The 23,581-nt window shown below is 41.0% G+C and overlaps 1 protein-coding gene and 1 long non-coding RNA gene across 6 annotated transcripts in view; one reads left to right on the forward strand and one right to left on the reverse strand.

Annotated features, from left to right (window-relative positions):
• The window catches only part of NSD2 (nuclear receptor binding SET domain protein 2), a 76,041-nt gene extending 61,998 nt beyond the window's left edge, over window positions 1–14,043 (reverse strand). For 3 of the 5 annotated variants that reach the window (XM_064653428.1, XM_064653425.1, XM_064653429.1), the window contains exon 1: window positions 13,906–14,043. The gene's annotated coding sequence lies outside the window, so the exon portion shown is untranslated. Of the gene's footprint in view, window positions 1–12,766; window positions 12,788–13,242; window positions 13,264–13,905 lie in introns of those variants that run through there. The other 2 variants (XM_064653426.1, XM_064653427.1) reach the window with 2 other exon arrangements.
• A 151-nt stretch (window positions 14,044–14,194) lies between these two features.
• On the forward strand, window positions 14,195–23,009 carry LOC135413551 (uncharacterized). The gene is made up of 2 exons (XR_010430283.1): window positions 14,195–17,473; window positions 17,517–23,009. It is a non-coding gene; the product is annotated as an uncharacterized LOC135413551 (long non-coding RNA).
• Window positions 23,010–23,581: the final 572 nt, after the last annotated feature.

The following is a 23,581-nucleotide window of genomic DNA, read 5'->3' on the forward strand; positions in this document are numbered from 1 at the left end:
CTAGTAGGAGTTAGACCTAAGATAATATCATTAATAACAACATAAACCAGGTGCTTTTATTTCTAAGACGTTGTGCCAGCACAAAAACCCCACAGGTCGTGTTCCTGTAGCACCTACACCATGGACAGCAGCATCACAAGCTTTATCTTCCTCACTCTACAAATAGGCCTTCAATCTTCCATCAAAGCACACCTCCTGAGGAAACACCACAGGCTCAGTCTCCAAAGGGTTCTGCCCACATGAACAAATGAAAAAGTGCATTTTGTGCCAAGAACACCAGTCCTAACCGATCCTCTAGGCCAGTGGCCATACTGTGCAAAATTTAAATGGTCAAAGCAACTCTGGAGTTTCAGATTTTCCATAACAATATCATCTAACACCTACTTTTCATACAGAAATCTGCAAACATGCCACAAGCTAAAACTGCACTATTAGCCACCCTAGGCAGGCTCTCCCAAGGGTTCTAAAAGCTAACCCTGCCTATTTCAACATTATACCATTGTAGCAAACAAATGAATTTGTTAGAATAACTCCTTTGGGCTCCTAGACCAGGCAGATGATGGTTTCAATTTTTAAAATTCATATGCATAGATTCTTCACATTACCAGGTCCAGTTTATACACGATACAGAGAAATACATCATCATAAATATTATGAAATCTCAGCACAGCAATCATCTTATCCATGCTCAAGGTAACCAATTTCATATATGATTAAGTCCAAGAACTGTCACATCAAATCAAAAATTCATCAAATCTAGTCTCACATGCTTCCAAAAAGTACAGTAAAAACCATGATGAATAACTATTGAATTGCCAGTTGCTATGGAAGAAATCACTTCTGAATCCACCACCTTGTTTATTAATGCACACAGTAATGATGCTTACAACTGCAATATTCCTCCAACTTGCATACTTGCTACATCTACAACAGGAGCAGTAATGTATAAATGTTCATACCTGAGCATTGCCCTTGCCTGGCAGAGCTTCTTAAGGATATCAAGCCTGAATTCAAAGCAATTGGCAAGCATGAAACCTTTTCATTTACAAAGAAGATGCAGGAAAATAAAGAAAAAAAAAAACACTAAAAATCATAACTCCATCACTCCTTAGCAAATGCTCCCCTCTCCATAACATACCTTAGGTACCTACAAGATAAAAGGATATTTCTCCACACAAGCTATATAGACTCATGTGAGAGATGAAAACCGTTCTCCCTCCAGGGACAAACAGCAGGCTGAAATGTTGGCATTAAACAAGAAGAGCAAGTATTCCTGAACTCCAAGTGAATCTGCAAGAGAAAAGTTTCTAATCTTTCTAATCTTTCAGACAAAGTCTGAATTACCAATAAAATCTCTTAAGAAATGAGTGGAAACCAGCCAACTATACTAACCTTTCTGAAGAGGAATCAGAGGTAAAAGAAAACTCAAAACTTCACCAGAACAGAACAAAGAACTCACTAACCCAAACAAGAACTCATGTCCTTTCACAAGATCTTCTCTGAAAGCACGGACATGAGACAAACTCTCAAACCAAATAATGATATGACAATGTTTCAAGCTGTGATTCAGCAGATTTAACTGAAATTGTATTTATTTTAAGAAGCAACTGATGACGAATTCTGTAACTCTCTAGGCCAAAGGCAAACCCGCTAGGGAGCACGTCACACTTACGGTTACAGAGATGAGAGCAAAATTCCTTTAAAAAAACCCAAAACACCGAATTGTCACAAAATCTCTACTCCCTTCCTACAGATTCTTAACAGAGCAAACCAGGGATTTGATTTGGGCATCTAAATTCTGAATTTCCTTTGATGTGAACCAGCAGCTTTGTGCAGCTGCAGCGCCCTCCAGTGGGTGCCGGACGCAGCCGCCGCCTCCCCCGGATTCCCGGTGGCTCATCCCGGCTGCTCCCAGAGCACCAGCACCAAACACGCCTCCTGGGCATCCCTGAAAAACGTTTTTTAATATGGCTTCATTAAGTGCTTATCAGGGTCTGGATTTCTGGATCGAGACATCTGCATTTTGTAACTCTTTGTTTTGATTCGTAATTTACTAGTGTTTGTTTTGTCCTGCGTAATAACAACTCTTACTCTCATCGCTTACTTGTTTAAGCTACAAAGCCATCCAGCTTGAGGCACACCATGACAACTCAGAAAAGCAATAAATAATCTAATTCGACTGTGTTACTGGTGCACTCAATCTCAAAACACTGGACGAATTAGAAGTGATAGCTTTAAGAGTTTCAAAACATAAAAATCATCATAGAGTCACACAATCACTTAGGCTGGAAGGGACTTTCCCAGATGATCTATTCCAACCCCTTGCTTAAGCCAGGCCCAGTACAGATCAAACTGCTCAAGGCCTTGTCTGGACAACAAGCAGTAGATAACTAAGTGAAAGGATACCGCTTAAAGAAATCAAGTTATTCTCTTTCTAGCTAATAAACCTAAGGGGACTCATTCCATATCACAAAAAAATGAAGACCAATAAGGCCATGCAGTGAAAGACCCTGAACTTTTAGGAGTTATCTTGATTTGCCTAAAACATCAGAAACATCAGAAGATACACAGCATGTAGATTTTAGAATTTCGATGAGTGAAGGTTCAGTTAAATGATTCTCACTAATACCAGCTGAAAGCACTGAAAAAGGCTCCTCAAATTGCTGGAGCCTAGAGATGACAAACCCAGGAGTAAAAGTGGTAAAAGGAAGTTAAGGTACCCAGGACAATGGTAAATGGGAAAATAAAGACAAAGACAGGAATTTGAGAGAGTAAGATTATCAGAACCAGCAGATATAGATTATAGAATATGAAAAATAGACATGTTCGTACAAAGATTTAATGGAACCACATGAGAAGAGGCTTAAAGTAAGACGCAGAATAATGGGCAAAGATAATAGACGTGAGTACTTGTAAACAAATATAATCCCACTGGGGAGATGAGACATGTAGAGAGCAATTTGCAGGTTAGTCACCATGTCTAGGACAACCAGTGGATGGAAATTGTTCATATGCATCAGTCCTCCTCGCAAAAAATAAGCTACATTATGGGGTCCAGTTCAATGGAAGAAGTTAGCAAATCTACACATGAGAACAACAAAGGGTTTCAAGAAAGAAGATCAAAATTTAAGCCGGTTACATTTTGCACCACCTTTGCTATATAAAAATTCATGGTAACACCATAAGGAAGGAAAAGCACGAGACTCTTTGTGAGAAGAGGACGACACAGCAGAAGAGAATGGGCAAGGAGAAAATAATCAGCAGCAGATAACCAAGCAGTGTTGCTGTGAGATCTAAAAGACAGGACATGAAAGAATGAAGTGAGACAGATCACGGACAGGATCTGGTTGATCCAAGTTGTAAGAGTAAGGTCCTGAAGCAGCTGAGCATGTGATTAAATCTGGTAGTTAAATTTAAGTGCAATCATGCTGGAGCACTGTATCACACAGAAGCAAAAGCAATCCTGGAGCACTGTATCACACAGAAGCAAAAGCAATCCCTTATCTTTTCCTAGATGACTCTGTATCTATTGAAAAGGAAACTGGGGGAGGGCAGGGAAGGGAAGGGGACAAAAGCACCACACGCTAGTAGCAGCTAATGAGCTTAAACCAGTATCGTCCCATATTGAATGTCTGGTGACCCAACAAGTGCCATTTTCACTAACAAAGAGGAAAAAACATGATAGCCGAGGAGTCTGCTGAATAAACATGATATTTTGGCTTGCGAACAAATAGCTTTCAGTATGCCAAAGAAGATTTGACTTATCAGAGAAAGGCCTCCAGATATTTTATTCAGACAGTGACAACTGGACAATTCTTGCAATAGCTTTGTACACATTTTCATATGAAAAGAACAGGTTCTATATAAGGTAAATTATTCTGCAGACATTTTAAATAATGTTATTAATTACTTGAAAGTTCATCATCTGACAGGAGTAATGAGCCAAATACAGTTACTCTGCGTGTCAGATTCCTCCTTCACTGTCCAGGCCACTATCATTTCTGTGACATTTATTAGTCATTTCTTCCACATCTGCTGTAATTTCAGAGATGCTTTTCTTCTGTGTCAGAAATAATGGAGTAGTCCACTCCTTCCAATTCTGCCAAAGGGAGCGAACAGAGTAAGTAACCAACAACAAGGATCTCTATTAAATATCACTTTTGTTTTCTCTAAGGGCTTTCTTACTAAGGTGAATTACTTGAAGCAGGCACAGCGAGGGGGAGAAGAGGGGGAAGATGACACACCTCAATACAAATTCACAGTAAGAGAACTTTATCTACAAAAGCTATTTTTATTACCTACAAATCAGGCTTTCAGCTGGCACTGAAAAAGCTAATAGATGGCTGCTGCCTTTTTCTGTTAAGTCCGCTCCATTCTCTCACCAATTTTAAGACAAAAGGTTATTCCTAATTTCAGATCAGAATGAGATAAAATACTTAAAGAGATTAATAAGGTTACAACACATTCTTGCTAATACATTTGAGATCTTGAGTATGCTTACTCACGTTATCTGGTATAATACCCCTGAAATATCAAATAGGAGTAGAGAAATATTTACTATCATGCAGTAAATTCATGAAACTGTTATTCACTGTACTAAAATAACAAAAGATTACTACAGGATCTAACCAGGATTTAATTTCCGAAGAAAACACGTAACTGAAAATTGCATTGCAAGTTTGCCAAAAATTGCTACAAACCAGTTCTATCCAGAAGATTCAAAAGCATTATCTCTCATGAAGAAAACCTTAACTGTAGTAGCTGACAAAGAATTGAAAATAATTAAACCAAACCTTTCTAAAAATTCACCACTAGTCTTCGGAAAGGAAAAAAAAAAAAAAGGAAACCTTAGTCCAAAGGAGGAAATTTTTAATGTAAAAGCACCTGAAGTAAAGACTTCATTAGTCCTGCAGTAGATATACAATGATTACAATTAATCAGTCAGCTGACAAGGCTGACTTACAAAGTATTTTTAAATGGGCATATAAAAATTTCCTTACACTTATAGTACACAATAATGTTAGACAGAGATGCACTCTACATTTGCACAAAAAGATCAAGCACATTTTAAAAATTGTGTGAATAAACTTAAGAGTGCTTACAGTTGCACTTACCACCCAATAGTTTTTTTTCAGGAAAAGGAAAAGTATCAATTGTTTTTGTCTTTTTTTTCTGCTAATGGATAAAATTTTAGAACTTTAATATTATAGTCCATTTTCATCAACCAAAGCAAGTATGTACTGCCTTCTTATGAAGGCAATAGGTAATACCAACTTGTACACTTAAGAACTGTAGAACGGTGAGTAATTTCTTCCCCTTAAATGCCACTTGCTACAGCACAAAGCAAGCTTACAAAATGGATGGACTTGACTTTTTGTTCTTTCTCAGGAAAAGCTTTTGCAAGCAACTCTTGATGATGAGGACGGGGTTAGAAGATTCTGTAAGAGGACTCCTCCCCATGAATTCCTTCTCTCCAAAATCGCAAGAAATATTCTTTTTCCACTGCAGCAGAAATTTAATTTTGTCAGTTCCACTCCTGCTGCTGGAGGTGGGTGGAGAAGTGATGAGACAGGTTTGAGTAAAATCAAATTCTTCTAAGACGTTGTATTTCTATCTGAAGAGATAACAGATACTACCATGGTGGGACCAGAGGTTGAACAGAATAGAATTGCTTCTCCTCTGCAGATAAACAGGGAAGAATACTGGTGCCTAAAATGGTAGGAATTAGTGGATTTACCACCAGTATTTAATAAACACTAAAAGGCAGCCCCCAACAGTTGCTTAACAAATGGTTAAAAGTAAAAATGTTATGTTTTCAAATGCAAACCTTAGACCTTTCTGTGTCTTGGAGAGCTCCAAATGGTTCAGCTGTAGGGACTGGTCCCTCCCTAACAAAACAGGACTCAATACAGCCATCTAGGTCTTTGCTCACCAGTGAAATGATGTCTCTCTCTGTCTCTCAGGTGGGCCAGAGTTGTGCCCCTGGCTTCTATGTAGCTTGGAAACAAAGAACCAAGTAAAATCCCAAATAGCTCAGCACTTAGGTGAAGAGTTCCTTATTTACACTGCTTTTTGACCTGGTCCAAGCCTACTTTAATTTCCCATACTTTCTTAAATCCCACTGCTTTTTCTTTTCAGCATCCTACCTTCACTCCTTGCACCACACCTTCAGGACTTGGATCCTCTGGCTTATGTAAGACTCCCTGCAGCAGATAATACACTGCAGTCTGCTTCCTGTTCACTGTGGCCAGTGATTCTGCCCTTATTCCCATGTGTAGTCATGACAGCACAGCAACTGCCTGAAGATTCACAGAGACAATCATGGAAACTTCTGATCATACAAATTCTGAGAAGGGAAGATCAAATCTGGGGTGACACCACAAAATGTTATAAGTAATGAATCAAACGGTAGTGTTAACAAAATGTTATCTGCTACACCACTACAGAAATCAACAACATTGCCCAGAACTGACCAGACAGCAACTAACTTAAATCCAGAGGTTACAATCATTTTGCCCAGACCCTGACAGCTCTGCTATCTTTGTCTATCACAGCATTAAAACCTGTTCATCCAAGTGGGTGAATATAAATGCCAGAAGCACATTTGGTGCACTGGAATCACTGTAAAAGGTGGTGTTGTGACACCGGTGATATGTGAGGCCTTGCCCATAGTATGAAGGCCCAGCTGCCTGTATACAGAGGTGGGCACCATAATCTTTACCACAGGGCAGCATTCAGCCACATCTTCTGTTGTTTATAGAAACAGCAGCACCTTGCACTGATAATGCACCTCTCTAATGTGGCCAGGTAAGATGTACAAATAGATGAGTTCTTTCATCCAGTATATCCAACCTCACATCCCATGGTACTAAGTAAAGAAGAGGAGGGTAAAGTTCAGAGGTAATTAATAGACTCCATAGAATTTTACTTACAGATGTGCACTGTTCACCAAAAACTGTACATATCCGTATCTGAACAACTTCACTGTACATAACGTAATCCTGGCCATACTGTGCTAAATCTGGTCTACTTTACACAGACCAAAACCATTTACATTCAACTACATTAATAATTCTATCAATCTATTACCTTGAAGCAAAACACACTCACACGGAACTGGCAGATGTATGCCAGGAACACTCAAACAAGGCCCGAGACTTTGAACATTAAACACTCTCTGAACAAATCCAAATACTTGCTATGAAGTGGCCTTTCTGGGTCTGACTTTACTTGAAGTATTTCCCTGTGCTGGGGGGCTTTACCATGCTCTTGCCAAAATGCATTACCACCATTCTCATGGTTCTTAATTCCTTTTTGCTACATGTACATAACAAATGTCTGAGGTAAAAGGCCTGGCATTTGGGTTTTAGGTTTCTGTAGATATAGTATAGCTTACCCATCTAGCTTGGAGACAGAAAGATAAAACATTTTCTTAACAAACCAATTCCCTCTTGCCTACTTTACAAAACTTCTGTGTTGAGAGGTTTGCAACAGGTATCTCTTACCATTTTTCACTGTCCTTTCAGCACAGCACTAGCTTTGCAGGTTACTTCACTGTCTTATCAAATTTAGTTCTTTAGACAAATTCTGTTGTGCATACCTCTCATGGGAAAATCTAAATAGTTCTGACTGTAGAAATAAGTCATGTTAAGCAATTGTAGTTGTTGTCCTTACTTGCAGTTCCTGAAGACTCAACTATCACTACCATTTTGAGCTAAGCATTCACCTCAGAAATAGATGTCGTACGTGCACTTTCTGCTACACATTTTAAGCCTGCAACTTGATTTTTGCACTGGTGCTGAGTTTCAGTGACATTCCACATTTAATCCCAGCATTTGTTTCCAGTTTGTTCAGGAGTGCTACTATAAACCAGATTCCGATGGTCTGCATTTTGCACCCACAGAAAAATCACAACATTAATTTCATTCTGAAGTATCTGATTGAAAGTTGTCAGCAACTATTCCATATAGTGAAATGATCCATATTCATATCTTTCATCCTACACTGCACTACAAGGTTCATACTTTGGCTTAAATCCCTCTGTCTTTATTATCAGACTAGAATCTAGGCATTCTTTACTACATAGATAACTCCTCAATTTAGACATTTCTGAGTGCCAGTGCAGTCAGGATCTTTGCTCCAATGGCATCCCACCAAGGCTGGCAAGTTCCACAATTGACATTTACACTTCAACTTATTAGAATGAATAAATACATGAAATGGGTCCCAAACACCATCATAGAAGGCTGCATTACTGCAGGTTCTTTCTATTTCATTCTTTTACCAGTAGCTTTTCAAAATATTTCAAATGACGCTTAAATCGCATCTCTAATGAGATCTTCCCTAACCTCAGCCCTCTTTCTTGAAAATATTTTTGTCACGTAGTATCTCATCATCTGCTCCTTGGTGTATCTCTTATTTACTAAGACAACTCACAAGATCAGGACAACAACCACTCCTGCTATGTTTTTGACTATGGCAGAGAAGACATGGAATTCTGATCTTAGCCCTCAAGGCCAAATACGTTTAAAAAGGACTTGTACACTCTGAGATCAGCTCAGCTGGTTAGAGCATGGTGCTAATAATGCCAAAGTTGTATGTTCAATCCCCATACAGGCCATTCACTTAAGAGTTGGGCTCGATGATCCCTTCCAACTCAGAATATTCTGTGATTCTGTATGAAACACAGGGGTATTTATGTGTTTTAGCACAGATGTGAGATGCTACTATTTTAGTATTTTGTATAAGGCACAGGCCAAAGAGGTTTCACAAAGACAGTTAAATAGCCATCTCTGTCAGCCAACAGAACAAGACATCCTTGTGCTTCTCCAAAGAGACACACAGAAAACTGACAGTATCCTTCAGACAGCAGAAGAAAAATGTTAAGGGTTCTATGAAAGTCGAGTTCAACAGCACATCATGCTACAGTTTTTCAGTCATTTGCCACCTATGTATCATTACCCCAAATATGAACATAAAATAGCTCCAATACCAAAGTTCAAAAGAAGATCAAATTGCTCTCTTTCACTAAGATAAAAATAGGACAAGTTAAAAGGATGGGGACAAAACTAGAAACTGAGCCATCACCTCTTGAGCAACCCTTGCAATTTAACACATGCTTTATGTCACTTGTATATTTGATTAGTTTTGAAGTATGTTAAACACAAGAACCTCGATCAGTGGTGCCACAGGGCAAAGTCATTTTGCCCAACATATGAATACTGTGAAGTACACATAGTAAGTATGGAAGAGTGAAGTATTAGCCTAAGTCTAACTTGATTGCTGTGAAATGTTCAAAAATATTTTCCAACATCTACTTTCCACATGTAGCTCATCACATCACTCTCCTATCAGAACAACTTCCATACAATGGTATTAATTCTTATCAGCAAGAAGGATAGCAGAAACCTTGCTTTTGGTTCAACCACGATTCACAGGTATTTATTGCACATAAAATGTATTTTAAAATATTCAGTTCATGGTATGATCTATTGTATGCCTTGGACAGAAGCAGCGTTTTGAATGTACCAGAGAATCAATGGGATTCAGTTACCTGTTAGGAAAGTAATGCATAATGGATTAGGCATTAACCTATCATCACCATACACATGGTACTAGTATATATGATCTGTTCTCCAGAAATCTTGTGTATTTTTGTAGCTTACTATTCAACCAGAAGGACAATAGAATAGAGTAAGGTCTACCTTTTCCTTCTAACCCATTCCGAAAGCTTCTCTTTCAGCTGACGCTAGAAAATATAAAATATCTGTTACAGTTGTCACCAAACTTCATAAAAACATTAAAAGTAACACCTGGTGTATCACTTTAGTAATTTCTGTCAGTGCAAAATGAAAGGAAAAAGGTAAATACATTTATATAGCTATCTTAGTACCTCCAATGACTGCAGGTCATAGAGAAGCTAATTTAAATCTGCAAGGAAGGGAGAACTTAGGTACTTTCTCACTTTTCCTTCAAAAATGTTCTCAGAACCAAAACTTTACAAGTAACCATTAACTGTATAAAACAGCTGACCAACCCATTCAACCAGATACATGAATTTACAGCCAGTAGGGTAACTACTGGCATGTGAACAAGGCTCTCCCTACCCACCCCTTTTCTCCCAAATTCTCCACAATTAAGCACCACAGGAAATTTAGACTCCCCTGCCAAGATCGGATGAGAAATTATTTTCTCTCTCCACTTTACCACCTGACTGCTTATCCTGGTGCCATATTCCATCTCCGCCTCACATTTACACCACCAAGATTCCAGAATATCCTCGGTGAAGACATTTCTCAAAGCTACATCCTAACTTGAAAATTATGTTCCCTAGAAATGTGGGACTTATGATTCACTTAGATCCACTTGAGATGGGGCTCTGAGCAACCTGTTCTAGTGCAAGGTGTCCCTGTCCAAGGCAGGGGAGTTGGAACTAGATGATCTTTAAGGTCCCTTCCAACCCAAACCATTCTGTGAGTCAATGATCTCCATTATTCCTTCATCCAAAGGCAAGATTTGAGAATTATACCAGATCTATTGTATCTACTCAACCGTGAGGCCATTTCATTTGTCTTTGCAGAAAAGTAATGAAAGAGCTCAAACGCTATAGCCACAAACATAGTATTAAAACACGCAGTCATCATTATCTACTGCATTATTATTAGTTCCACCCGAGCATTTCTTTATTGATGCCTGATTACTGACTGTTAGGGAATTATGTTTTTTCAGCAATACCATTTAGTGGATGCTTCTCACTGTGCAGCACAGCGCTCCTGAGGAGAAGTAAAAATTTTTTTCCCAGAAAAGCCCAGGCCCTTTACCTTGCTCTACACAGAAAATACTTGCAATTTTCATGCATCAAACCATCTTCTATGCTTAAAACCTAAGAGAAGTCTTGCAGTTATGTAAGCAGGAATGACCAGATGTGACTGAAATGCTGCGAGAATTCTGCTGTATCTTCTCCTCATCACACGCTACATCCTCGATGCAGGAATCTGACCAGAGCAGGGGAACCTTTATGCACACACGGATGGAGTCCCAAGGCTTTGATCGACCACAAGGAAATACAGACATTTATCAGGCTGGAGAAACAAGACCTCGCTCGGGAAACGTCCTGATACCAGTGGAACAAAAAAGCAGGCTCAGTGCAAAAGTGAGAGGTGAAAGGGCCACAAACAATAGGGCACTGAAAAATAATCCCTTCATGCCATTCCTTTGCTATTTTATTGCTGCAATGTTTTGGACACAAACTCACATATATATGTATATATATATACATGTGAAGATACAGAAACACGTACATACATATATTCATTTCACCATCCAAATATCAGAAAGCCACCCCCCCATCAATCATTTTTGCTTCCAGCCTAAACCCAAGTGGGGTTGTTTTTGCTCTAATATCCAGTCTATTGCATGCAGGCAGTAATTAAAATGCAGTAGTCTCCCCTGCAAAACCACCACTGGCTTCAGAAAAGGCACGAAGCCCTACAGACAGTAAAGCACAATTTTTTTTATTCTTACTAGCCATTTGTTGGATTCATATTGAACTAAAAAGAAATATATTTCACATTTGTTTTCCATTTTCTAAACTACTTTAAATATATACCCTTTAAGTATAATGACCTAGTTTCTTCTGACATTTTCAAATAATATTTGATAAATTAGTAAGTTTTACTGTAATTTTAATATCTGGATTTTTCCAAGCATGTATGAGGGTGGATAGTCCAGTAACCTTCACAACAACTAGCCATACAGTCTCCAGGAATATTCGGAGTATTTATATTCACATACTGAAAAAAACTGTCAGATTTTTTGATGGCTGCATCCTAGACAAAAATCCTGGTATGTTTTAATGTATGAGGTATAGATGCTTACTAAAGCAACCAAAAATTGCACATACTTTAAGTACTGAGCCCTGAGAAGCCCTGAAAAACAGTGGTTTAATTCAATGATTACATCCAACAGTCAAATAATACCACACTGTGAAACTGAGGAGTTTATAAAGGTTGATATGCTGCATTTCCCGAGTGAAATTCCCACAGCAAACAAGCAAATAACAGTTTCAGCAATAAATTTACAAAGATTCTACTAACACACAAAACATTTTAGTAAAGAACCAATTTATTCTTGCAGCTGAAGCCACACATTCAATGTGTACGGATTTTTAGTAAGCATATACATATCTGCTCTAAGTCACCAGCAAGGACTCTTTGCAAAATCTATTACAAACTTCACTGCCACCCTACAGTGTTTACAGTTACCTTCCTTGGATATATGAAAAGGCTAAAAGCAAACGTATCTTCCCTTTTTTTTTTTCTAAACGGACCTCTTTAGCTTACTCAGTGTGGGCAGCACTAGCTCCTAAATTTAACAATCAGTATAAATCCACTTTAAAGCAAATGCCAATAAGAAACTATTCACACACACGAAATACATGGGCAATGACTGATACCAGCCTCTTGCTTGCTTAATGTCTGTTAGCAAGAAGCCCATTTTCTCTGAAATCTGTTTAAATATGGTGTTTACCATCTCCCTACCCTTAATAGTGTTTACTCCCCGTTTCAGCCGACATATTTTAAAAAAAAAAAAAAAAAGCCAAAACCAAAAAGCAAGTATAAATATGTTCAAGAAGTATGGCAAATTCCCTTCTCCACCCCCAGAGCGGTAAAGCCACAGCAGATGAGCTGTAACTATGGCCTTGGGAATACAAGTTCCCCAGGCTCTTTTACCACACAAATATCAATCCAAGTTACAAGAGCCCTACCCTCCTATAGTTAATGAAGATTGAGCCAACGAGCCCGCACGACTTCACAGGAACGTTTCCTTCCCGTTTTCCTAACAAGGCTCTCCTCCCATACCGGTCCAGGATGGACTGCAGAAGGGTGTAAGTGGAAGAATCATCACACCACTGTTTAGTGGAGGAATAAATCAAACATGGCTTCCCCCTCCATACATTTCCAGAGTTACATTCACTCCTGCTGCCGTACAATCCCGGTCCTACCCGGCGGGAAGGGGCAGGAGCAGCCTCCACCTCCCCACACTCTCACCGCCACGGGGGGGACATTTGCAGCCTCCACACCCCTTAAGGAGGCGGTTTAAACCCTGGGGAGGCTTTTTTTTTTTTTTTTATCCCTTCCCATTGGTCGTGTCCCCCCCCTCCGGTTTTCTTTCTGACTTGCACTGATTGATCCCCCATTCCCCGGGGGAGGGAGGTGGGACGGGTGGGCACCTCTCCCTTACCCCTTTATGCTGCCCCCGACCTCCCGCAGCGCCGAGGAGGAGGAGGAGGCGGGCAGGAGGGGAAAAGGATGAAGCTGCAACAGCCGGGACTCCTGCTCGGCATCGCTCCTTTCCGCTCCTCCGCCACCCAGGAGTCAGGGCCCAGTCAGCGGCACAAATCCTGCGGCAGCCTCGGGGGGGGGCGAGGGGGGATCGGGGGGACCCGCGGCCCCGCAGCAAGGGCCAGGTAACGGGGGGGAGGAGGGGGGAGCGAACAAAAAACCCTCCTCCGGGGCACGGGGAGACGGGAGCCGTGGGCTGCCCGGGCGATTCAGACGGTAAGTTTGAGGGGAGCGCAGCCCCGGCGGAGGGGGAGTCCCCGGACCGGGGCGAGCTGGGGTGGGGGGGCCCGGATGCCCCACCACGGGACCCCCAGTCTCTCACGCCGCCTCCGCAGCGCTTCGCCGGGCACGGCCCGCGGTCCCAGCCCGGGAGGGCGCTCCCGGTGCCCGCGGCGAGGCGCGGGGCCGGGCGGCAGCATCCCCGCGGGCGGGCGAGCCTCCCCGCCGCCGCTCCCGCCTCCCGCCCGGGGCCTGCGGGAACGTGCCCCGGGTGCCTCCTCCCTTCCCGCGGGGAGGGGGGGGGTGTGCGGGGAGAGCCAGCCGCGCTCCCGGCCCTACCGACCTGTGCCCTAGCGCATCCTTCCCCGCGGGGAGCCGGGCGAGGCGGCGGCGGTGTCCCGGTGCCGGGGGAGCGGTGGGAGCCGAGGCGACACAGCGGCAGCAGCGGCGGCGGCGGCGGCGGCTCCGGCGGGTCCTGCGCGGCGGCCCCGCCCCCTCCTCCGGCCAGAACCAGCGCGAAAAATCCGCGCCGCTGATTGGCCGCCGCCGCCGCGCGGCCCCCGGAGCGGCCGTTTCAAATCCCCCCGCGCGGAGCCGCCCGCACGCGCCGCCCGCGGGAGCGGCGCCCGCCCCGCGCCGGGAGCGGGGCCGGGAGCGGGGCCGGGAGCGGGGCCGGGAGCGGGGCCGGGAGCGGGGCCGGGAGCGGGGCCGCCCCAGGACAGACAGGAGAGGGGCAGCCCACGGGGCTGGGGGGGAGAGCCTGGCTCGCCGCCCCCAGGTGGGGCGAGAGCGCGCCCCAGGGCCCGCCCACCGCCGGGGTGGAAAACGCTTGTATCTTTTTTTTTTTTTTTTTTTAAATATCTTTATGTCGCCGTTGTTGTTGTTTATCTCCCGGTGGGATGCTGGGCCCGGGTAGAAATGCCCTCCTCGCCGCTGGCCTCAGCCACCACCGTGCACGTGCGCTCTCTGGAAAACCCTGATTTAAGCCAAATGTTTTGACTCTCCGTACAACTGCACGCAATTTGGGGGCTGTCCGGTGGTTGTAAGAGCCCAAGGGCGCCTGGCTGCCAATTACCCAGGCTGTCTCTTCTGGAAGTATGGCCCGGGTTATTTTATTTTCTTTTTTAAGCTTGCATCAAAATAAGTACATGTGCTTGCAATTTGCCAATGGAAAGCACAGCTTTTTTATTTATTTAATTTTTTTTTTTGGTCAAATCATTAAATAGCTGTCATGTTATCATAGGAACAGATATTCCTGTGAAATGTAAAGCAGGTAATGGCCAACTTTTTCAGCTTTCGATGGTTTAATGAAGAGTTTATGGAGCACTGGGTACCTGTGTTTTCTGTACAAGGCAGAGGACAGAGTTCTTCGGTGCTATGGATACTGTAGTAACCTGGTAGCTAAGGGCCTGTAGCAACTCCTGTGAAGGTAAACAGATGATAATTGAGGAGGGGAACACACCGGCATCATACTTCATGGGTAATGGGGAAATTAGACCATCTGTTACAGAAAGGCTCAGACTATTTTTTTCTTTTTTAGACCTTAATTTACTTTCATATGTTAGAGTTTGTTGATGTGTATTTAATGGTGGGTGCACCTTTCTCAGTTAACAGTTGAACAGTGTGAATTTAGTGCTAATTACTTAGTAATGGAAATCTTAATCGTCGGCTGATTAAAACTTTAATCTCAAAGTGGCTGAAGGAAATCTGTCTGTACTGATAAGGTACCTTAACTTGTTTTAGAGCCTTTCTGTAAAAAAAAAAAAAAAAACCAACAAAAAACCTATCTTTAAGGTGTAAGACAAACAAGGTTTACACCATTAAAGAGAAAGTACCATTCCATTTTATAATAGCTAATTTGGACTATGAGTCATGACAATTCTATCTATCTTCCTTTCTAAAGTTCAGTTAAATGCATTTACAAAAAAATTAAAGATGCTTTCTAATTAAAAATAGAGACACTAGTATCAATACAAATAAACAGAAGTACAAATATGTGAATCCTGTTGTTTACATAAGGGAATATATAGTCATGCTTTTCTTCCACAGTTGAACCATAATGCTAACATATTAAAAGCACAATATATGGTGTTTGCAGGAGTGTTTCGTGTTCCCCCCCAAAAAAAAGCCCAAACTTTCATAAGAAATGAGGTTAGTTTTCAATAATTGGCATAATATAAATGCTTTATCTACATTCTCTTGGGAATAAACTCTGTGTTCAGGCCCAATGATATAAGTTCATTTTTATGTAAGACTTATAAAAGAGAAACAGATTTTTATTTTGTACTTATTACTAATCCATAATGTCCTCCAGATAACTCCAGTTCCTATGTTTGCCTTTTGTGTCAGTCCTTTAAGGTATAAGTGGAAGGATTTTGTTATCATGGTCAAGGTGACAACAAATCTTCCTTAGCCCTTACAACTCCTATAGATCACTGGCCTTGTCTATGCGACTAAGATTTGTAACCATGTAGTTACCTCCCTAAAGACCCACCCTGCAAATTTCCAGGAAAGCTTATGCTGGGAGTTTACACCTTTAACTGGAATACTACCAGCTTATATTTGAAAGGGTTGAAGGAAACATTCTCCAATTGGTTTCTAGTAGTTGCAAATTTGCAGGCTGAACCTCTTGGAGATTTTATTCTCTTTCATTATATTTTCTTGGGATTTTTGAATTGGCCAATATTTTTTAATGGTTTTGGTTTCAATGACCTATCCAAGAAATATCAAAGATGTGTAACTAGAGCAGATAAAAGTATTCATTTATTAATGACTCCTATTTCATCTTATATCTAAAATTTTATTGCTCCTTACTTTCAACTTATATGGATATATTGTGTTAAACAGTATCACAATCAATGTCTCTGTTCAACTCAAAGGATTTAAAATAAATGTAGCAGTTGCATATTGCCCTAGAAATATTTAAATATTTTGGAGATTATCAATTAGTTACTAGGCTGACAGATAATTTGCAATTTAAACACTTTTTCAAGATCACTTATTCAGCAATAACTGTAGTTAGTGCCTCTGGCTTTAGGCATATGTTGGGATATGCTGAAATTCTAAAACTGAAGGAAGAATTTTGTTGCAACCTCAGGGACAGTCAGTGCTGGAAAAGCCAAGGCCCTACATTGCAGTTGCTGTAGTTCCACTGTGTTAGGCAGAGCTCAGGATCAAGTAGTGTATGTATGGAACTACTCCATGCAACAGTGCAGAGCTCCCTACTCTGAGAGTTTGGTCAGCCCTGTTAACAAGGGGCTGAGGCACATTTTGGGGTACTTGTGGCCATTAGAAGCAATAGGCACCAGCAGTTCCTGTGCTAAAGCTTTGCCTTTCTCCTGGCAAAGGCCAATAGCAATGATGGTGCAGTTCTTGCACATTTAATCTCATTGAAGATCTTTGTGGCAGGAACTTCGTGTTTACATTTCTCTCCTATATGGATGCTAAGGATTGATTGCTTTCTGAACTCCTTTCTTGTATCCCTTTACCTTTTTGTTTCAGAATTTTGTGTAATAATCTGTAAAATATTTTCCTGAATGCAGATTATCTTGGTGGCAATGTTAAGATAACTCGAAGTAGAGTTAAAATGAATTTATGTGAGTGCAGTACCTGTGTAATCAGATATTTCCAAATTAGTTAGTACCACCAGCACAGCATGTCCACAGTGTTTATTGTACTACAGGTGTTTAATGGGATAAGGACTGTACTAGGCCATATAGAACCTACAAATGTAGTTTTTTCTTGTTTCACAAACTTTTCCACCTATTGGGGTGAACGCTGAAGACATTGTAGTTCTACTTCAAACCAATACACTGGAAAAATTGCTGCTGCCCATTGTCCTGTTTTGTTGCAGCATAGGATTGCTTTTGTTGTAGCATAGGATTGTTTTGTTGATGCATAGGATTGCTTTTGTTGTAGCATAGGATTGTTTTGTTGCAGCATAGGATTGCTCAGTGTTGTCCCTACTGTCACCATTACTCTCCATTTCATGCTGTCAGCTGGCGGCCCATTACCTGAGCGCTGACTTTGGCCAGCAGTCCATGTTTTCCCTTCAGATTAACAGAGAGTAGTCGTTGTTTTCAACCTGTCTGAACCTATCCTTATCTATGTTAGGTATAGCTAGGACAGAGCCACTGATCCTTCAGCATGTCAGTCTGTGTGTCCTCACCACTGTTAAGAAAAATCTTTATCAGCATGTATGCATTTATGTCCTTGGCCATGCACCATATTGCATGCCTTTTAATATGGAGACAGCAAGCTGCTGCTGTAGAATTAAGAAAGAATGAAGCGTAAACTTAAATCAGCGTTTCAAAATATTTTATATCAAGTGTAGCATATTCGTCCTCAAATTATAGTAGTAAACGTGTTCTTGAGAACTTACACATCTGCTAATTAATCTGAATGAAAATTCATTGAAAATGGTTGTTCAAAAAATTTGGCATTGTGCATTAGAATCACTTTTACTTTTAAATTAACTTGAAAATGAGAAGGTATGGGCTTTTCAGACTTTTTGTATGTTTTGTGTAATCTCATATAAAAATGGAGCAATGGTATTTTTTGATTGTAAGTTGATTCTGTGGGAAAAAGAAAATAATCTACTTAGAGAATTTCAAACAGAATTAGTCTCTCTCCTAATGAGAGGCCTCTAACGGGCAGCTACAGCTTATAGCTTAAATACTGATCGAGTAAGATATGATATCCTGATGAAAATACACAGTTAAATGTGAATCTTCCTCAGACTATGAGTTATACACCAGTCTGTTTACCAGATATGTTTTCAGATAGGAAAAGAATGGAGTAAATGTCACTCTTCTTGCAAATATCTGTGTGTTTGCACCATTTGTACTGAGCAGGAGGAAGGGAAGTGTAATTGAGGAAGCAAAAGGAAGAGGAAAGTTGAAGACATGAGGGAGTGGGATACATCTTCAGGGCAAGGCAGAGGCCAGGAGAAAGGAAAACTGAGGAGCATGTCCCTGCTGTTTTCCAGTGTTTGGATGATAAAAACCAGCTGTATATCAGTTCTAGGCAGCTAACGTGCTTCAGCCTGGTGTAAGTAACTTCAGTGCGCTAATAAATTTAGCTATAGAAGTTATATGTCTCTAATTATCTTCAACATCACGATGACTTAATTTAAACATTGCTGACATTCAGAATAAAATAAATCTAATCTCTGTAGAAACACACAGCTTGAGCATTCAAAACACATTAACTCTTCTATCTCTTGATAGCATAGTATGTTACTGTTTAAAAGATAAATTTAATATCATTAAGAAGTATATATACCAAAATACTTTAATAATCAGAATTAATGTTTAGCACTCCAGAACAAAACTATAGTTTTTTGACTTATGTTTGGTATGTATTTCTAGATCTTAGCTTGTTAGGGCTAAAGCTTAACTCTGTAACTCTTAGCTTTTGAGGAGCCATAACGTAGGTTTGAATGCTAAATTGTTCTGCATTTCAAATGGGTGACTTATGTTTAACCTTCATGTAATTATTGGTCAGCAATAATCACAATTTGGTAAGTTATATAGCAATGGAAGTCTTGAAGAGTGTTTTTTCTTCATTTTGGCAGAGAAGTGACTATTGATATTTCCACTCTATGCCAGGGCCAAAGAATAAAGTTTGTTAAGGGTTGAATAGGCCAGATAGATAATGCTACTACTGTTTCCAGCAGATGCTAATGCAGTGTTTTATTTTGCACATATATTAATCTTTGCTGCCTCAGTACAGAATGGTGAGGGTAACTATGTCAGTCCTAAAGGTTAATTTCATTCTTTTTTAAGGCATGCCATTATTCTGTTAACCATAATTGCTCTTTTTTGAATGATTAATTTGATCATATGAACTGTTTCTAATTATATTGGTGGCTGGCAATTTCCTGTACTGAGAAATTGTAGCTGTGATCATATCCCATTTACTCAGTATATATGCCTTGAGAAAAATGCTCACTGACAGGCATTTTCAGAAACATCCACTAATTTTGAGAACTGTTTGGAGACTTTATATAAGATGCCTAGCACTTGTTTTACATTGGTGTTGAGTACGTGCAAATGTAGTTGACAAATGAGGGCTGAAACAACTGGATTTGACGCATAAGATGAGCAGGCTTGTAAATGCAGGCCGAACTGCTAAATTATCACCTGTGCTGTTTCTGCAGTGAAAACTGAAAGGAGTAGGATGTGTTTCTTGCACATTTTACAGTTTTCTTACACTCTTCTCAAGCTCGACATGCTCACTCCTGTAAGCTCTATTTGCTCGCTTCAGTTATTGTTAATGAAGCAGAGCGTGCGCTCTGCCAGGCAGTGCAGGGCTGTGTGAGACACTCCTGCCTGGTGAACTAGCCCTGGCAGGGAGCAGAAGGGCTGCTGGGCTGCCTGCAGGACTCACACTGTCAGCAGCTCAACCCTACACACAGCACTGATCCCACCGTGGCAGTTCGGCTCCAGTGCCAAATCTGCGTCCAGTTTACATACAGCAGGAGAACATCAGGCTGCCTCAGCTGCATTTACAGCAGCTGAACTAAACTGTAATTCAAATGAAGAATGTGCTCAGCAGAGAAGAGGTTTTGGGCCTGGCCAGCGTGTAGAACACAGCCTACATGAAGATTCACCCACCCTGCGTTGTCTCACGCTGAAGCTGGGCATGGTTGTAGTACCACCGTGCTAATAATAGCATCACTGCCGTGGGCACGAGTCACCCTGAGTTGAACACTCCTCCTTTTGCAACTGCTGCAGTGACTGGGCATGTGGTGTTTGCTGAAGGGCTGATGTGATGTGCATTTTCTGGGTCTGAACTGGTTCTTCAAAGCAGGAATAAACTGTTTGCACTGGTCCAAAGGAGGTGATAGGCACTTAAATGGCACTCAGAATTCAGGAGTCTAACTGATTCAAATCCCCAAATTTTGTCTTGTCCCAGAAGTACTTTATAGAACCCAGAAGAGGCACTTTTGTTTCTTACTTAAAGTACACCACTGATAGCTTGCAGCTCACTGGGAGCTGCAATACCAGGATCTCAAAACTGAACATTCTCTCTGGTGATCCAACATGGAGACCTTCAAAGTGCAACTAAGTGATTTGCCACAGCATTCCATCTTAAATGCACATTCTACATGTGTTCCTTGCTTCATCTACACTTGCAAAACTGTAATCCCAGTGCCTGAGGGGAGTCTGGTCTAGCCCACTGTGGACCTGCAGGAAGGAATCGCTGCAAGCCTTTTTATGTCCTCCCTGATTTGCCTGTCCCCAAGGATTTTTATGGGCAGGCAGCCTGTAGGCCTGGTATGGATGTGTCCTTCACAATACATTAAAGAACTTTATCAGACTTCCACTGGCTCGTTAAAATGGGACCTGTGATCCCTGCCACTACACACACACTGCCTCTCCAGCCCTGTATTGCCCTTTCTGATTGCTGCTGCCACCTCTGGGGCTGGGACATACCTCTGTTCATGAATCATCTCAGGCACTACTGCAGTTCTCAGCCTGTGTGAAAGGTAAACCAACTCCCTTCATGAATGGATCACAGGTTTCTGCTTCAGTGTTTTGGGCTGGAGAGCTTCTGCTGCCCAGCTACAACTGTCTGCATTCATCTTCCTGGGGCCATCCTAAGAAGTGTAATAAGTTGTGAGGCATGCTCTCAGAATTTACCACTTTGCCGACTGTATGAACAGCAAATAGAAATCTGAAGGGTGCTTTGGAGATGCTTTTTACAATGCAATATAAGCATATTGACTGGGCCTTTTCAGAAGTCTATGGATATGCTCACACTGGGATAGTTGCTGGGTCTAACTGATTCAGGAAAGAACATAAAGAAGTCATTGATTCAGTGGGAAACATTTACCCAAGAGTCATGTTTGAATAGCTCAGATCTCGGAACAGAATTCCATTTTGGCAATGGCCAGTAATCATTTAAAAATTTACTGTGGCTTCTGAGAATCAATTTCTAGGTTGGTTTAAATAACCAGATATCATATTCTTTCATTTCATTTTCATGTTGTTGTTGTTGGGGAATTAATTGTATGTTAAGTTTTGAATAATTTTAAAGATTTCATTTATGTCCCAACTATTCTTGCCTTTTAAAAAGAAAGTCTCAAGGGCAGAGACTTAAAAGCCTTACATGTTTTTATGGCACCAGTATGGGAGCCCTCAGCATGAAGGTGTCCTATTGAAATTGAAATGTTGAAATATAAATGTTAAATAATGATGTCTTCTGAAAGTAAGAGCCATAGTTTTTACAAACCTTTTGCACATTCATGAGTATGTGCCAGGTAGACAAGCACTCTAGAGTTTGAAAGATGAACCCCTTTTGAACTATAAGGATCCCATCTCAGTATGATTCCTGGGGAGAAAATCTTGTCTTGTCCAAGTGTTTTGGATTTATGTAGGCCCTGTGGAGTTCACTGGTGGGTTTATTTGGCAGGTGGGCCTTATTAACCTGCCAGCAAGGGACTGTTTGACCTGCTTAGGTCTGTAGAGCTTGTAAATAAAGATTCTGTCAGGGAAGAGAGATTCTCTTGTGCTTTGGACTATTTATATCTCTTCTAACTGTGGCTGTTAAAGCTTATAAAGAAACAGAAGGTCTGGGATGTGAGACAGAAAGCCCTGAGGGAGTCTTACGTGTTGTATTTGGATTGCTGTGTTAATATCCTAAAATAAACGCGGCATGCCAGAAAGTGGGGAATACTTTTATTGTGATTATTATTAACTCGAAGACATAAATTATTGGTTATTGAATAGAGTATAGCTGAGCTTGGCTGCAGAGGACAATAAAATAACCTCTTAATTTAACACTAGCAGCTACTCGCAATCAATGGGAGACAGACATTTAACCAGCTTCATTTCCCTCTTTTTTCTTTATCTTTTTCTTCGCATTATTCTTATGTTTAATAATTACTAGTATTAACATTTTTTACAGCTCAGGTAACTAACAAATACAATAAGTTTACAACAAATTGTAATCATAATCAACCTGTGATAGACTCATCATCAGTGGAATTACTTTAATTGGGCAGAAATATTATATTGAAAGGTATGTTATATTTCAGATTGAAAAAAAATCTCTTCAAGAAGTCTTTTAGCCTGTCTAGTGCAGGTTTGATGATAGGGTCCTTTCTAATTCTGTGACATGTAATTTTAAATAAGTGTGTCTGAATCAGTGAAAGGACTTTACATTATTTTATTTATACTACTTATAATGTAAGAAAATGTTTTTCTCTTACTCAGACGCCACCAGTTTGGACTAGTTGAGCAATCTTTTCGAGAAAGGTTTCCTTCTGCTTCAGCTGACCTACAAAGACACCCAAGTGCTACTGCAGATCAAATGACAGGTTCAGCGTCTGCCAGAGTTGAGGTTTTGAGTCTATATTCCTTGTTCATTCACTTGAAAGTCAATTTTGCAATATTTCTGCCTTCTGTCCTGAACAGACTCAATAAATGTTTTTTGACCTTAGTCGGGTTAGACTGTTCTGCTACTTACACATTCTAGAGATATTTTAAAATATTAAACAGTTTGTAGAGAATCTGTTGAATTTACAATTACAAACATACTGTCTGCAAAAGTATTTCACCCAAGTTGCTGCTGCGGCCCAGGAGAACTTGCTATCGGGGAAGGACAAGTAGGGTATTACTGCTGATGCACACTGAGTGGAGAAGGGCTTCCAAATTCTTCTTCCAAAACTTTGCAAGTGGAAGCCACTCAGAAGAGATGCCAAGAGAGGCAGTGCCCTTCCTTCTTTTGTCTACCTCCTTTCCAATGGGCATCTCTTTCATGAGCTGGAGGCCCTGGCTCCCAGCCCTGCTATGATGTGGGACTGGCAAACTGCTGTGCACCTGTTCTGGGGGGATTAGCCACCCAGTGATAGCCCATGCCCAGAATTTCCTCCACAGATGGTATTACCCTTCAATAAGTGAGTCAGAACCGTTTGACTTAGAGCTTTTTATAGTTGTTGTTGAGGGTAATGATAATCATCCTAAGAAAGTCTAGTTCTTAATCTCTCATACTGAATAGTTATGCCACTGGTT

Source organism: Pseudopipra pipra, chromosome 4 (assembly GCF_036250125.1).
Source record: "Pseudopipra pipra isolate bDixPip1 chromosome 4, bDixPip1.hap1, whole genome shotgun sequence".
NCBI lineage: Eukaryota > Metazoa > Chordata > Aves > Passeriformes > Pipridae > Pseudopipra > Pseudopipra pipra.